Source organism: Phycodurus eques, chromosome 18 (assembly GCF_024500275.1).
Source record: "Phycodurus eques isolate BA_2022a chromosome 18, UOR_Pequ_1.1, whole genome shotgun sequence".
Classification (NCBI taxonomy): Eukaryota; Metazoa; Chordata; class Actinopteri; order Syngnathiformes; family Syngnathidae; genus Phycodurus; species Phycodurus eques.
In genome coordinates this window covers 8,260,807-8,278,328 of record NC_084542.1, presented here as the reverse complement: position 1 = coordinate 8,278,328, position 17,522 = coordinate 8,260,807, and the positions used below count along the sequence as shown (strand labels likewise).

Here is a 17,522-nt window from a genome sequence, read left to right as displayed (position 1 = left end):
AAAAAGAAACGCTCCTTCAGATGATTGTCAGGAGCAAAAAAAAAAAAAAAAAAAAGACAGGAGGAGCTTGATGGGAAGCAGTGTCCCAGACATACAATGACATCACGCTTGGGCAGCAAGAAAAAGGAGGACTGCTGTGTTTTTCCAGCTATAAACACCGTGAGATGTTCAGCCGGCTTCACGTGGGTGAGCAGTTATGTTCTTGTCATTCTAAGAAAGTTACCTTGACTCACGGGTTTTAGTTCGTTAACGTGACCAAGCTTGTAACTCGAGTCAGATGACAACCCCCCTAAAGAAAACAACAACAACAACAACACAATTTTGTGTTTTTAACTCATTTACTGCCAGCTGTTTTCAGAGCAGTTTCCCATATTGCAAGCTGTTTTAGAGCATTTTGACTGATCTTTCAAGACCCACAGAATATTATGCTCTGTGACAACATAATCACTGAAAATCATCCAGGACCAGGTAGACCCCTCTCCTAGTTAGAACAATCCATCCATCCATCCATTTTCTACCGCTTATGTAGCTTTAGCAGGGACGCCCAGACTTCCCTCTCGCCAGCCACTCCATCCAGCTCTTCCGGGGGGATCCCGAGGCGTTCCCAGCCCAGCCAAAAGACGTAGTCTCTCCGGCGTGTCCTGGGTCGTCCCCGGGGTCTCCTCCCAGTGGGACGTGCCCGGAACACCTCACCAGGGAGGCGTCCTGGAGACATCCGAATCAGATGCCCCAGCCACCACCAAATTCATTTCGGCAGCTTGTATCCCGGGATCTCGTTCTTTCGGTCACGACCCACAGCTCGTGACCATAGGTGAGGGTAGGAACGTAGATCGACCGGTAAATTGAGAGCTTCGCCTTTCGGCTTAGCTCCTTACTTTACCACAACGGACCGATACTAAGTCCGCATCACTGCAGACGCTGCACCGATCCGCCTGTCGATCTCCCGTTCCATTCTTCCCTCACCCGTGAACAAGACTCCAAGATACTTGAACTCCTCCACTTGGGGCAGGATCTCATCCCCGACCCGGAGAGGGCACGCCACCGTTTTCCGACTGAGGACCATGGTCTCAGGTTTGGAGTTGTTGATTCTCATCCCACCCGCTTCGCACTCGGCTGCGAACCGCTCCAGTGAGAGTTGGAGCTCACGGCTTGATGAAGCCTACAGAACCACATCATCTGCAAAAAGCAGAGATGCAATACTGAGGCCATCAAACCGGACCCCCTCTACGCCTCGGCTGCGCCTTGAAATTCTGTCCATAAAAGTTATGAACAAAATCGGTGACAAAGGGCACCCTTGGCGGAGTCCAACCCTCACCGGAAACGAGTCCGATTTACTGCCAGATATGCGGACAAAACTCTGACTCCGGTCGTACAGGGACCGAACAGCCCGTATCAGGGGGTTCGGTAACCCATACTCTCGAAGCACCCCCCACAGGACTCCCCGAGGGACACGGTTGAATGCCTTCTCCCAGTCGACAAAACACATGTAGAATGGTTGGGCGAACTCCCATGCACCCTCGAGGACCCTGCCGAGCGTGTAGAGCTGGTCCACTGTTCCACGGCCAGGACGAAAACCACACTGCTCCTCCTGAATCTAAGATTCCACTTCCCGACGGACCCTCCTCTCCAACACCGATGAATAGACCTTACCAGGGAGGCTGAGGAGTGTGATCCCCCTGTAATTGGACCACCACCCAAGTCTTTCAATCAAGAGGCACTGTCCCCGATGTCCACGCGATGTTGCAGAGGCGTGTCAACCAGGACAACCCCACAACATCCAGAGCCTTTAGGAACACCGGGCAAATCTCATCCACCCCCGGGGCCTTGCCACCGAGGAGCTTTTTAACCACCTCGGTGACCTCAACCCCAGAGATAGAAGAGCCCACCTCAGAAAACCCAGACTCAGCTTCCTCATGGGAAGGCGTGCCTCACCGAACTCCTTCCATACCCGAGTTTTTGCTTCAGCGACCACTAACGCTGCATTCCGCTTGGCCAGCCGCTACCCATCAGCTGCCTCAGGAGTCCCACATGCCAAAAAGGCCCAATAGGGACTCCTTCTTCAGCTTGACGGCATCCCTCACCGGTGGTGGACGTTACCCTTTCGGGCTGTGCCCAGCCGGGCCCCATGGGTGCAGGCCCGGCCACCAGGCGCTCACCTCCGGGCCTGGCTCCAGAGGGGGTCCCCGGTGACCCACGATCCACTTATATTTTTCATCATAGGAGTGGGAACAAGCTAGAACCAAATGGAACCTTCTGTTCCCATTTACCAGTTAGAGCAAATGAACTTCTTGTCCCATCTACAAGCAGTTACAACAATCTATAAAACAAGCTAGAACAACTACAACCATCTACCCCCAGTTAGAACCATCTAGACACATCCAGAACCAATTAACATGGATTAAAGAAGTTACAAACATCTATACAACCATCCATCCATCGATATATTTTCTAAATTGCTTATCATGTTATAGGGAGCCAGGTCCTATCTCAACTGGCTTTGGACGAAAGGTGGATCACAGCCTGGACTGGTCGGCAGTCAATCACAGGGCACATACAGAGAAAGAAAACGATTCACATTCATATTCACAGTCCTGTGAGTGCGCCACTACACCATCAGTGACTGTATAGAACCAGCGAGACCCAACTAAACCATCTAGAACCATCTGGTGACATTCGAAACCAGCTAACCGATCTCGAACTGTCTAGAAACAACCAGACCAACACATTGACAGCCAGTTAAACACTTCTGAAGCTATCCAGAACCAGTTGGAAGCATCTACAAACAGCTCGACCCATTCAGAACTATGAGGAAGCATCTAGAGCAGTTATTTCCAATCTTTATGGAGCCAAGGCACTTATTTTGCAATTGAAAAATCTCATGGCACACCCACAAACAAAAATGTCACAAAAAGTGGATACATTAATTACTGTATGTACTTCCTGCCATCTAATAGAAGAGCATTTATTTGTTCTGTCTGTCACTATGCCTCACTGGCATCAATAGAGGAACAAAGATACATTATTTCTTGGAAATAAATAACTTCTTGAACAATTTGAAAAATTTGATAATTTGCTGCTGCACACCCGAAGAGCGCTCACGGCACACTAATGTGCCCCGACACACTGGTTGGGAATCACTGATCTAGAAGCAGCTCCCTTGGATCACGCCTTTTTGTCATGCGATCATCTTCGTTATCTTTAGCTTCAACCGACTTTCAAGGTGTGTGTGTGTGTGTGTGTGTGTGTGTTGCCACTTCCGTTCATCTGCACCCCCTGGCTTCTTTCCTCACCTCATTTCTTTCTCAGACCTCACAGGAAGGCCATGTTGCTCGCTGTTGCATCAGACCCGAGCCCGGCAGCGGGTTGCATAACGTTCTTAATCATAATGATCATAAAGATGTTAGTAAAGAGATGTAGATCGCATTACGATGACTAACTCCCACTCAGAAGACTTAAGACCCTTTCACACAGAGATCGGACAGATGACATTTCAAGTGGTACCTTGACTTACGAGCGCCCCAAACTACGAGTCGTCCGAGTTACAAGCAGCCGCTTGGTCGATTTTTTTGTTTGGAGTTGCAAGGCAGAATTTGAGATACGACCAAGCTTCGGATACGCTGCAGGATTCACAGTCGCTTTTGAGTCAACATAAAGACAGACAGACTGCTTTCCTGGAGGACTACAGAAATCTGAGAATGTTTACTTTTGAGCGGCTGAAATTCCGAGAATTCGGACTTAAACAGCTTCTCTAAACCGTTTATCGATTATCACAATAGTTGCCGATTAATTTGTTAATCGAATAGTTGTCGATTAATCGATTGATTTTTGTACCTCTAAAATTTACCTAAACAAAGAGCACATTGCAGCTGCTGTCGGCCACAGCTCACGTCCAGGCACTCACACGCAGACTCGTCTATGTCACACGCCACCCCGCCAGGCTCCGCCTCTTAAAGGCACATGTGTGTACACACACTACCATACAAACAGTATTTATTTTCATTTTATGCTTATAATTTTGTTTTTGTTTATGCACACACACACACAGAGCATTACAGGACTGGTGCTTCTTAAAAAAGAGAACCAGATCTAGAATATGGACTGACAAACATTCTACTTCAATGTCTGTGTGCGCGCACGAGTGGGTGTGTGCGAACGTTTGTGCGTGTGTGTGTGTGTGTGTGTATACTTCAGTCTGTGGAGGCGGCAGGTGAATGACTACTGTCTCCAACACCTGTTACGTATGCACACACACACACACACACACACACACACACACACACACACACGTACATACACAGATGAGTGCTGCCTGCTCACCCACACAACGCTTAATGTCTCCCTTTCCTCACATCCGCCGAGCAGCAGGTAGGTGGGAAGTGATTGTGTGTGTTTGTATCTAGGTGTGTCTGTGTGTGTGTCACTAACATCTAGAAGTAAAACGTCTTCTGAGCACCGACAGCTCCAAGGAAATAATCTGTCTCGTTCAATTTCTGCCTGAACATCCTCCCCAAATTAAACTCCGCCACTTGATGCTGCTGGACTTCCTGTAGCTAGTAATCAGGAAATATTACACTTAGTACTTATTTTTCATAGTCAATGTAGGTGCCAATGCTCGTTTGTTCCTGCGCGACTGAATCATGACTTGGAACTGTAGCTTGGAGATGTGAATCACAAGTTTCCCAGCTTTATTGAACGCACCATTAACCTCAACAACGCACTTGTATACTTCATACTACTGTACATGTGGTACTTCCTGAACAAAGTGTTTATGTACTGAAACTGCAGAGGGGATGGCCTTTTTAATACAATGTTTCAAACTCAGGTGCATTGCCAAAAATTTGAATATTGATGAAAACTTAATTCACTCCAGTGGTTAACTCATTCACAGAATATTATTCTGTTCTGGAACAATATAAGCAACTCAACGACAAAACAAGAGAATAGACTTTTTCTTTCCCCAGAAAAAAAAGGTTGTTTCTAGCTTTTTTTCCGTTCTTTAGTAATCAACAGTAGAACCTTGGTTGGTTTCACGCACAAAAACACCAATTTCTGGCCAAAAAGTGGAGAAAATTAACTTTTTGTGAAACATGTCAAGCAGAAGAGTGGCTAATATGTTTTGCTTTTATGACACCTGAAATTCTAAAACCACAAAAACTGAGAAAGTTCTTTTAATGGCAAAATTATCATTTATTTACAGATATACTATACTCTGATGCGCCACAGGGCTCAAGTTGAACATCAGTGTCTTTTTTACATGGTGTTCGTCATTCACTCCATGAACTGTCTTTTCTCACCATCCATCGCGAGACACACTCTTTTTATATAATACAGTATATATATATATATATATATATATATATATATATATATATATATATATGTATATATATATATATATATACATACTTTGTTGGCGTGTGAGCGGCCTAAACTTGTCTGAATTCCAACGTGTTGGCATTTCTCTCCCTCATAATCGACGTGAAAAACCAGGATTCATCTTGTAATCTTAATCTTCATCTCAAAATCTTTGCAGATCTCAAATCCAAAGTGATACAATGCTGCCACCAAGAGGGCTCCGTAAGTCATTACAGTGGTGAACAAACTGGAATTTCACAGACAAGCTGGGCAAGACCCTCTTCCACACTTACCTGATGAAAAACATACTTGACGAATATATAAATAGATAAAGTATTTTTCTGTGTAATAAATCTGTACAATATGAGAGTTTCATTATTTGAATTGTACCACTGAAAACCTTTCTAGCATATTCACATTTATTGAGATGTACCTGTATGTCCATCGAACTGATCGTGCGCCCGATTCTGACTTACTCCCGACTTCTCCTCCATTTTGCGGCCTCCTTTTTGCGCTCCTTCATTTCCACGTCACTAAATCACATCTGACTTTTCTATTCCGGAGCCTCCTGAATTTCTCTTTTTTGGGGGCCCATCAATCTTTCTTTTTTGGCTTCCTTTTCGTCCTTGCGGGGGTCGCGATCATTCCTCACCTTCTCGCTTCCTTGAATTAATCACACCAGTCGTTAACGAACTCCGGCTGCCGCGCTGTTAATTAATCAGCTTTCTGCCTTAATGAACAGTCTAAACTTGTTAAAACCTGTTTGGCTCTTGATTAGCTCGTCCGTTCGCCCGCGGGCCCGACAAGACCATTAGGTGGGATGGGGCCGGCGTGATGAGACGACCTGGCTCCCTAATGGGACCGCTCAAATATTTATTATAATATTTATAGGCCAGGAAGAACCGTAGCGCTCAACGCCCACGATGCCTTCGAGTGTCCCTCGTAAGATCAGGCGTCACGACTTAGACATGATCCTTCCAAGCATGAAACGTATGCAGTGTAGACAATGAACTGGGGCGTCAATGCCAGGGCACATCCAGACCACGTGTGTCAAACTCATTGTAGTTCAGGGGCCACATAAAGCCTAATTTGATGTCGAAGGGGCAGGACCATCTTATCAGACGTGATATAATAATAAATAACAATACATTTTTCCCTTTGTTTGAAAGCAAAATACATTAGGAAAAATCATTATATTTAATATAATCTTAATAATGATCTTTTTTCCAAAACCTCAGATTTCTTGACAAACTGAAGCAAAATATTCTCATCTACAATGTGTGCAAAGGAAGTAATCATAGTGATGGCATTTTAAGGCCTAAACTTGAAGTCACAGGTATTTGGAACTGAAAAATATAGTATTGCACTTTAAAATTGAATCAACTTATGAAGACTGAGGAATTATGACCATTCCATCCATCCATCCATCCATTTTCTTTACCGCTTATCCTCACTAGGGTCGCAGGGCTGCTGGAGCCTATCCCAGGCATCATCGGGCGGGAGGCGGGGTACACCCTGAACCGGTCGCCAGCCAATCGCAAGGGCACATAGAAACAAACAGCCATTCGCGCTCACATTCACACCTCTGGCCGCTTTACAGTCTTCAATCAACCTATCACACATGTTTTTGGGATGTGGGAGGAAACAGGAGTGCCCGGAGAAAAGCCCCCCAGGCACGGGGAGAACATGCAAACTCCACATAGGCGGGGCAAGGGTTCGGACCCCGGTCCCCAGAACTGTGAGGCAGATGTGCTAACCAGTCGTCCACCGTGCCGGCTTATTACCATTCCATTTTTTTTTTTTTTTTTTTACAGGAGAGGAGTAATTCTAAATCCTTATCCTTAGTCCAAACCACCACAATGTTTTTTTTGTATTTTTTCACTTTCAAGTTTATCCTATGGGCTTAATTGTATCCCCAAGTGGGTCAGTTTTGGTCCACGGGCCATATGGTTGACACCAGTGATCTAGACAAACGCACATTCCCACATCTATGGTTAATTCCTTGATCTTCAATCAAGCTAATATGCGCACATGCTTTTGTATGGTGGGAAGAAAAACCCACTTGAGCGTGAGGAGAACACGCAAACTCCACACAGCAAGGCCGCAGGTGAGATTTAAACCCCAAACCTGTGAGGCTGATGGAACATTTTCCTTTCAGTTCAATCATGTCATTCCTCCCGGCTCTTCAGCACGTGAAGAAAAAAAAAAGAAGAAAAAAAGATAATCATGAAAAATGTACGATGAAATATAATCATGATATTACAATCATATATCAGCAGAATGAAATGTAAAAGATATAGATAGATGATCTTAATTTGGCCTGAGAGGGAAATTAAGGTATTACAAGTCATAAATATAAGGTAGAAAAATAACAGATGTATGAGGCAGCATGTTGAGTTCGTGGTTAGCCAGTCTGCAGCGCAGTTCTGAGGATCTGGGTTCAAATCTGGGCTCCAGAATTGCTGTGTGGCGTTAGCACGTTTCCTCCACGTTCCAAAAACACGTAGCTTCGAGGAAAACCACGAAATCATCCGTGGACCTGAGAATGCGCGTTTGTTTATACGTGCCCTGATATTGACTGGCGATCAGTCCAGGGTGCACCCCGCCTCTCAGCCAAGACAAAAAAATGACAAGTGAGCAAAACAGTGAAAAGTTGCACGTGAGCTCATAGCGCTGGTGTGCAATTCCGACGTGAGGAATTCTCTGCGGCTCCGGCGGCGAGTGAGATCATCTTGACGACATTCGAGGGCCGCGGAGGAATTTCGTGAACATAATTCCAACAGAACGAGCGAGTAAATCTTCTGAGGAATGACAACCACATGACATCATCCGCACTCGAGTGCACCAATGAGGCCGCGCTGAGGGGAAGTCGCACACGCACGCGCTACTGCTGATGATGATGATGATGATGAAGGTGACTGAGGAATGAAAAAGGAAAGAACGAATGACAGAAGGAAGGAAGCAGGTCCGAATGAAGTCAGAGTTGAGGGATTGGGCGGAACCGGATGGGAAACACATGCTGTCACAACACACGCGCGCGTGCACACACGCACGCAAACACACACACACACACTCTCTCTCTCTCTCTCTCTCTCTCTCTCCCAGCACGCACACACACAATCTGTCACACAGCATTATTCCGCTGTCACCGGACACACACGGCATGCTGGGTAATGTAGTCCTGGGGGGCCTGCTGCCTCGATCGCATACGGCCCGCCGAGCATTTATATCATTGGGATTTCTGTAACACTTGTTGCATTCAGTTTGCCATTTTACTGTCGTAATGTTTCATTAAAATGTATTTTTCTCAATTTTGTATTCTTTTATCTCATTAAATTACTGGCTAATTAATTCAATGTACATAATACAAATATATTACAAGAAATAACTAATTTATTATTAGTACTTGTTTTCATAACTAATTGGTCAATTCATCTTAATTAAATGAATTATGAATACAATTTTAAAATGAGAATGAATAAATGATGATTCATTCTCATTTTGAACTGAAGCATTTTACTGTCATTTTAAAAAAACAAATGTGGCCCCTTGAGCACAAAAATTTGACAACCTCCATGGGGAGCATCATATGTGACATGAACAAAAGTATTGTCACAACCCCAGGAAGTATAAAAAATAAAAATAAAAAATGGAACATGATGACCAAAATAATAACGTTCACTATTGGTTGACACTGTCTGACATAGAGATGACGGCGCTTGTCTCCTAATGTTGTCACCATACCAAAATTCCGACTTCTCTGTCATACCTGCATTGAGTACTCGATACTGATACCATGGCAAAAACCTAAAATATCAGTAAAAGCAGTGAGATAAAAAAATTGGCAATCAAAGATTATGTTACTTTGCGTTAGCCTGTCTATGGCATTTTGAATTAGACTGGTTCAACATTTTGGTGTAAAACTATACAATGTTTAATTCCCTTTGTTTTATGTGTCAATTTTACAGTAAAGTCAACTGGGAGCTGCAAAGTATTGTGGATTTGGCTTTTGTATTCTGGTTGTGTCCCTCTGCTTCTGCTGTTCTGTTGTTGCGTGGGTCCTCTCATGCTGACGAAGGTACGCTACACAAATAAACAGCTTGAAGCAAACACACTTTGCCTCTTTTTTGAAGAATTCTCCAATTCCTGCCCAACTGTGCAGAAGTGCCAGTATTGGAAACATGTGGTATCTTTCTGTTTTTTGATGGCGTGGTATCGCAGTATTTCTCTAGTACCGGCATACCGTGCAAACGGACTGCCTCCACCAGTGAAAATTCAGTTTTTGTATTAACTGGCACTTGATTTTTTTTTTTGCTTCCACCCCCAGCTGTCATGGTAATGAAAGTCTTATTCACCATTGGCCCAGCAGTATAAGGGGCAGTGTGAGCAGTGCCCCACTTGCATGAGACTGAACCAAAAATCGGGATAATATCAGCAAGACAAGACGAAGCCGGTGTTAAGACACCGAGCAATTGGTTTAAAACAATGAAATGAAATGGTGAATAAAATGCCTCATCTCCTGCTCGCTGACTGTCAGCCTGAATCTGATTCTGACCCTTTGTTTGACCCCTTTGGGCCACCGTACGTCAATGTCAATCAGAGCTTATTTCGACATAGCTCTTCTATCGGATCGAGTCATTCATTAAACCCCACAAAAAATCCCCCAGTTTCCAATTTTTTGTTCATCCAAATATCACAAGACAATGACAAAACTTGTCATGTCATCGAATTATCTGATTGCGAGAAGCCGCATCAGCTGTGTGAACACACACACACACCAGTCTCCCGCTTTGCTGAGTTCTGTGTGAAAGGCAAGGAAAGCAAAGTCCGCCAACTTCCACAAACATCTGCGTCTCGTCACCTCTGACTCCCCACAAAGCAGGTGACCGCTGTCGCCACGGCGATGACATCCTCCCAGTGACGACTCAGCATAAAAAAGTCAAAGCTGTTGTGCAAGCCAGTCAAACGTTTGACTCGTAAGTGAGTCAGCGCAGCGATTCTGGTAAAAAGGAGGATGGCCTTATGGGAAAAACATCAACATGACATGCAAACGCACGCGCACACGTACACACACACACATGCAGGTCATATACACGTTTGGTGAGGCATTTTATTGGTTTGCCGCTTTCACTCGGCACTGGAGGACGCTTAAATACATTTAACAAGTGCTCAAACTGTGCTGTCTCGTCGACACAAAACATCTACACAAAGTGTTGTCGCACTCACTGCACCTGTTGTTGCATCGGGAAAGAACAAGAAAATGTCGAATTTGGACAAAAGAACTGGGACACCCACAGGAGGAGAAAAGAGGAAAACATATTGACAAAAAGTATTAGGACACAAACGGGAAATAAAAACTGTTTAAGTGCAATTTGGGGAAAGAACGTATTGGGACACACAAAGAGGAAGTTAAAAGTGAAGACAATTTGTACAAAATTATCAGGACACCCACAAGAAGTGAAACTAGAGAAAAATGTGCTGTAGGAGTTCGAGTTGAGATACAATTCTTTTTGCTTTGATTCGCGAGCAAAAACTCGAGATACGAGCTCTATATAGTGGCAGTGAACTCAACTCACTTCACAACGAGCAGCAGTTTGAAAAAGTGAACGATTTTTGAAAAAAAAAAAGATGCCACTCCCAGTTAAACTTTCTTCTAAAACCAAACATAAACCAAAATCAATTACACGTGTATTTAAAACAACCCCACTACTTAAGCCTGCGAGCTTAATGCTAACACATTGGGTAACAGCATAGACAGGCTAACGAAAGCATCTGTGTTGCGGTGTTATGAAGCAATAAGCAACAGATACTATCGCTATCACTAGAGCAACAAGACAGACAATATATAATACAACTAATATTACTGCCAAACTGAGGAGCTATCGCCATGTACAGTATACAGTATTTGTATTATACTGCCCCCAGGTGTCCAAGGCACCAGAAGGAGCAGCACAATGGCCATGGACCTGAAGTATAAAAAAAAATGTGATAAAAAGTTACATTTCTTTGCATTCTTTACATTACATGACATGCTGCCATTACTGTATGTTTTTATAAAGTACAATATTATAGAGGGCCATTCTTCTTATAAAAACACATTACAAAAAATGGTGTCGTTTTATTGGGGAGGCCGGAACGTATTCATGACATTTCTATTCATTTTGACGGCGCATGATGAGTTCAGATATCACATCACTGTATTTCCAAAGCCGTATGGACTGCAAACTCACATTCTGACCTTGTGTGCACCTCTTTGCTTCCTTTTTCGCTGCCAAAGAACGACGGCGCGAGTATTTTCAGCGTGTTGCATCAAACTAACACAACTCGTGACCGTTTCATTCGTAAATTTAGACGCAAGTTGATGACAGCCGCAGCGGACACCAGCAGAAGCTGACGTCGGCTGAACATCTGCGGCCGCGTGCGCGCACACGCACACACGCTGAGGTTGGGTGGGCAAAGCGTGCAAGTGAATGAGACAGAGATGTTAGTTGGCTTGAATGCAGGCAGAAAAAGTTTTCAGAAGATAAATCATTTCATAACATGTTGCTGAAAGCCACTCATTTCCGTGTGTGTGTGTGTGTGTGTGGATGTTGCCATTGTAGGTAACCTCCTGGAGGAGTTTTCATTTTGGCCTGTGAGCCGCAGCGGTGGTTTCAAACCATCAATGATGGCGGCGGCGGCGGCGGCGTGAGTGGTAATTGAGCTCTGGCAAGAATGTTTGTTTTACGGCCGGCTTTAGTTCCATTTCTGCCTGTGGTCACATTAAAATTCTGTCCTCTCTTGCCGCGGGAATGTTTCAGGTTTTTGTTTTTTGGGGGGATGCAGAACAACAACCCAAGAGAAGTTACCTGCTCATATGTCTTGTTTGTGTCAAACAAAAACACGGTATCACGGTACTGCAATTACAGCGCTAAAACGTATTATTTTTCAGTATTTTCGGAAATAACTTTTTTTTCATTGAAGGCGCTTTGTAGGAACAAAACAAAAAAAAGAAAAAGAAACAATTGAATTTTTCTAAATAAAATCAAAATATAGGACAACAGTAAGAGTACTTTGTTCTCAGTATGTAAGTAACATCAAAGCGGAAAAGTACCAAATGAAGTTTTCTGAAGATGCTCATGACATTTTATGGATATATAGGATTTTTATCCTACTGCTTAGTATGCCTTCTCCATGAAAACTAACACAAACGCATATTAGTGTAATCGGAGTTCCTATTTTTGGTTATTTTACAAACTGCCCATCTTTGTCACTCAAGCCATCTTTACCATTACTGCCACTTGAAAGAGCCTCATTTTGTTGTCGCAATATACCAGAGGGATCTGTGAGCTGAAGTGCCAGGATGAGGCAGCCATTTTGGAGTCACAAAATAGCAGACAGCAAAATAAATGTGAAAGTGTTGGAACTATTGAATGTCTCGAGTTTCAGGAGTAGTCAGGATCTTTCATGCACTTGTAACAGCAGAGTTTGAAGGGCACAAATGGAAATTGTGCAATTCACATCATTTTTATGAAGCTGTATATGTCTTTACCATTATGCACGTCTGTCTTTACCGTTATAAAAAGAAGTGTATTTCAATGGACCACCACGATTTGCTCTGACAGAAAGGCTTCCCTTTACAACGAATGCCTCAGATTTTGAATCCCTAACTTGGTGAAAAAAGGACTAAGCGTGGCTGTTTCAGCATGGGAGACATTTAACATCAAACCGAGGCGGCATTAAAAAAAACATTTTTTTAAAATAAATTTAAAAAAAAAAAAGCTAAATCGGATTTATTCTTTCAAGTGTCTTTGCCGTTACTGATCACATGATATGACAATGACCCATATCTTTCGTCTACCAAGCCGCGGTACCCGACACATGCACTAAACGGATGATGACAGATGATATACAGTACGTGAGACCTTTGGGTGCTGTAATAGTACCTTTTTGTTTAGCATTGACGGTTTGTATAATTGCGACGTGATAATGGTGCTATTAAGAGGTAGATTAATTCGGGTAAGTCCCCACTGAAAACCCAGGGACCAAATCCCCTGTCAAGCATGTACTATACATTGTTTGAGCCTAGTGGGCATCATGATACAAGTCAGCGTGTAAAGCTCATAAAAAGAAGAAAAGCCGTTTTGTGTGGAACATTCTTGGCACAAGTGCAAACTCTCTCTTTCACGCTGGTGTTTATGAGCCGCACATACTTCATCACACCCACTAAATCCACGTTGCACAACCCACGCCAATATGGCAAGCCGTTTGCGCATTGAGTCCAAACAGTATCCCACAAGTGTGCTAGTTTGTGCATGTACTAGTGCGCTCTTCGTCCTCACTAGTCAGACAATTATGCACACGAGCAGAACGACTACTAGCAGGCAAATGGCATGAATAAAACCTAAAAACACGCACACACACATACACACACAGAAGCACGCAACTGAGGAAACTGATGAAAAAAGGATGACGCTATTGGAAAAATTATCAATGAACACTGATCTTTTTTTTAACGAAATTACTTTTTTGGAGGTGTCTTGTTTTGCGATGGATAGACCTTATAAATCTCTTTTGGACCTTTTCAATAGAAGTTAGATTTCTTCCAAATTAGCCTTTTAATTGCCTAATAATGGGGTTACAAAAAAGTAATCATTGATTAATCTGTTGAATATTTTTTGATTCATTGTGGACCAGATAAGAAAATATTTTTTTAATTCCATCCTTTTATTTAAAAAAAAAAAAAAAAGTGGACAGAATTTCAAATTGACACTGCAGAAAATGCGCAAACATAAATGGATTATGATTCAGTCACTGGACTGGAAAATTGGCGAAAATGTTGATCATTGTTTTCCAGAGTAAAAGCAGATTTTTGTAAATCAAATATAATCAAAAATAATCACTCTGCTTTCATGGAGGACAACAAAACTCAGAGAATATTTTACTGTTGAGAGGCTGAAATTATGAGGGTTTGGGCAATTTTGTATTAGGTCTCTAAACGATTAATCAATAATCAAAACAGTTGTTGGTTAATTTGATAATCGACTAGTTGCTGATTAATGAATTAGTTGTTGCTCTATAATATCTATGAACTGAAAATTCCATAAATAAATCAAAATAGCTTAATTATCTTAAACATGGAACCAGAATTTGTTTGTTTTTTTAACCAATTGCACGCAATTGTACTATAAACGATATCTGCTTTTGCGTTGACCTTTTCAACTGCATAGTCGTAGGCGCTTGTAGTGGAATTTTTATTGTTTATTTTTTTAACTAATAAGACACAGTCTTTCTACTTGCGCACAGTAGTCATTGCACAAGTGCACTGAATTGTCTTACTTATTTCTATCAGTGAAACAAGGAGTGTCCTGGTACATGAATAGAACAAAATATGGAATCAATTCTGAATCAGTTTGCCCTCGGGAGCGCTGTGTTGCATGACAGCCTACCTGCTGGTGTACACGTGCTCGCTTGGTCCCGCCGGGCAGCCCCCCTGCAAAAGAGCAAAACACACAGTGTGAGCGCAACAGGAAGTCATCAGTATGTGGCACAGGAAGTGGCCGGCGGAAGGCGGAAATCCCGCTCGACAAAACACCGCTTGAACTGAAAGTCGTGGTGGCCAAGAGCAGTTCGACACTTAAGGGGTCTTTGTGTCATTGAGCACTGGAAATCACAGCAGACTATAGAAATTCTGAGGTATCATGACTTGGTGAGATTTCTCACAATGTCAGGACATCACTGGTTTTCTTTCTTTGAGCTTGTTTATTTAAAAAAAAAAAAAAAAAAAAAAAATTTTATTACTTTGCATATATAGATAAAGTGTTTTGAAAATGAAAATGAATACATAAAACAAAGTAAACAAATTAAAAGGTAAACTTGACATTAAAATAATAAAATATAAATCTAAAATAAATAACCTAAATCAAAAATAGAAACAAATGTCAAATATTTTAAATGTAAAAATAAAAACAACATCAGATTATCAAATAAATAAAATATATTTATATGAAAAAACAATAAAAAGACAACATTAAAAATGACATCTAAGAAGGGAAAATCCACAAAATAAAAACAAAAATCTAAATATTTATCCATATTCTCTCTATAAAAGTCAACAAGTAAACATCTATTATTACATTATAATTAAAATAAAAATCTAAATTAAAAAAATGTTTTACTTACAATAAAGCTAAAACTAAAAATAATAAAAACTAAGAATATTAAAGCAAATATAAATAAATAAACAATGTATAAAATCCAAACATTTATAATAAATACAAATAAATAAAAACAAGTAAAAATGAAAAACAAATACAGTCAAAATAACAAAAAAAAATGAAAGTAAAAATGAAACCAAAAAAATACCAAAATAGTAATACAATCAAATTAGAATATATAAACGTAAATGTTTTTTTAAAGAAATGAAAGTAGAAATCTAAAGAAACACAAAATAAAACAAAGTTTAAAAAAAAACTAATCTAAACATTTATTTGAGTACTTGGGCATAACTCGACTTAAAAGACACTCATATGTCACAAACACACACGCACGCACGCACAAACACACAAACATACACACACAAACACGCACACACACACCCACTTCATTATCATCGGTTATCTTAGCGGTGCTAACGAATCTTTGCATACCTCCGGGTGGCCATCACGCAACATAATGACATCACGAGAGCAGAATGTGATGAAATGTAACTATGGCAACCATCAACAGATCTCATCATCAGAAGCACAAAAACATCCTTAGCGAGTAACAAACGTTCAAACTCACAGACTCCGGAGAATGTTTTCAAGAAGTAGGTCACCGGTGGAGGAGGTGAGGGGTGCGTGGGCCAGGGGGCGCGCACGCACACGCACACACACACACACACACACACACACACACACACAAACCACAGGGGAATTTCCTCGTTTCATATAAAACTGATAATGGGATGTGTCCCAGCGGGAGTGGAAAATCAGAGGTGACTTACGAGCTGCATTCCAACCTCATTCACACACACACACACACACACACACACACATAGTGGACACTCCCTGGACTGGCGCACGCACACACACACACACACACACACACACACACACACACTCATCTAGTTTTACATGAGGGAGGAGAAGGAAGGCAAAAGTGTTTGGCAAACTACAGTTAAGTTTCCACGTCTTCACTCTGCGCTCGAACGCTGTGCTGCCACGAAGAAGAAGAAAAACAGGAAGCTCTGCTATGCTATGCTATGCTATGCTATGCTTTAACTGCAACGTAGCGTACCAACGTCCCGTCACTTAACTATGACTATATTTTGGTTGTATCCCCTCCATCCCTTCAAAATGAGACAGTTTGCCAGGCAACCAGAGGCTATGATATCCTGCCACTTCCTGTAAGTGTGTGTGTGTGTGTGTGTGTGTGTGTGTGGTGCTGGCAGGGATGGCAGCACAGACGGCGTGATGGCGTGATGGCTTTCTACCTGCAGAGAGAGAGAGATGGATGTCCAGCGTGTGGTAAAAGCTGGACGTCAAGGTGATGCGCCACCTGTCCTCCGTGCGTGTGCATGTGCGTGAGTGTGTTAGAAGGTTGCACAACTTCGGATTTTTTTCAAGTCGACACTAATGTGATAAAGTCGAGTCAACGTCGACAAGTAGCTGATGATGTCGATATTTTTTCAGCATAGTATTCTCATTTTTTTCCCCTTTAAATCACAGGAGGAGGGGATGCGTTGAAATAATCGATATGAGTGCTTGTTAAAGTGTGGTACGAGTACCACCGGGGGTACGTGGGTTCTCTCTAATGGTACACGAAAGTACCACTTTATTTTTCGTAAGATTGTTACATTTTATCTTGAAAAATGAAGATTTTAACACATACCCAAAAAATTTTTTGACATAAAAAGATATTTCGTGAAAAATATTTTTTTTTTTTTTTTTTTTTTTTTTATGGTAACATTTTTAATTATTTATGTCCCCCCCCCTAAAAAAAAGTATCATATTTTCCTGGGGTAGAAAAAGTGCAAAATATATAAATTTTTCTCATGAGAGAATGAAAAAATCATCTCTTAAGATTGTGACAAGTTTTTCTTTAAAAACGTCTGTTTTCCCTTACAAAAAAAAGGGGTTTTGAAGAAAAAACTAAATGTTTGTTTTCAAACTTTTATTTTGGTACAGTAGTTCTTTAGCTTTTAT

At 41.9% G+C, this 17,522-nt stretch overlaps 1 protein-coding gene across 8 annotated transcripts in view; it reads right to left on the bottom strand.

Moving 5' to 3' along the window:
- hivep2a (HIVEP zinc finger 2a) overlaps positions 1–17,522 on the bottom strand; it is a 63,804-nt gene that overhangs the window by 23,642 nt on the left and 22,640 nt on the right. For all 8 annotated transcript variants that reach the window (XM_061705239.1, XM_061705237.1, XM_061705235.1 and 5 more), the window contains one exon: positions 14,784–14,827. The gene's annotated coding sequence lies outside the window, so the exon portion shown is untranslated. The remainder of the gene's footprint in view (positions 1–14,783; positions 14,828–17,522) is intronic.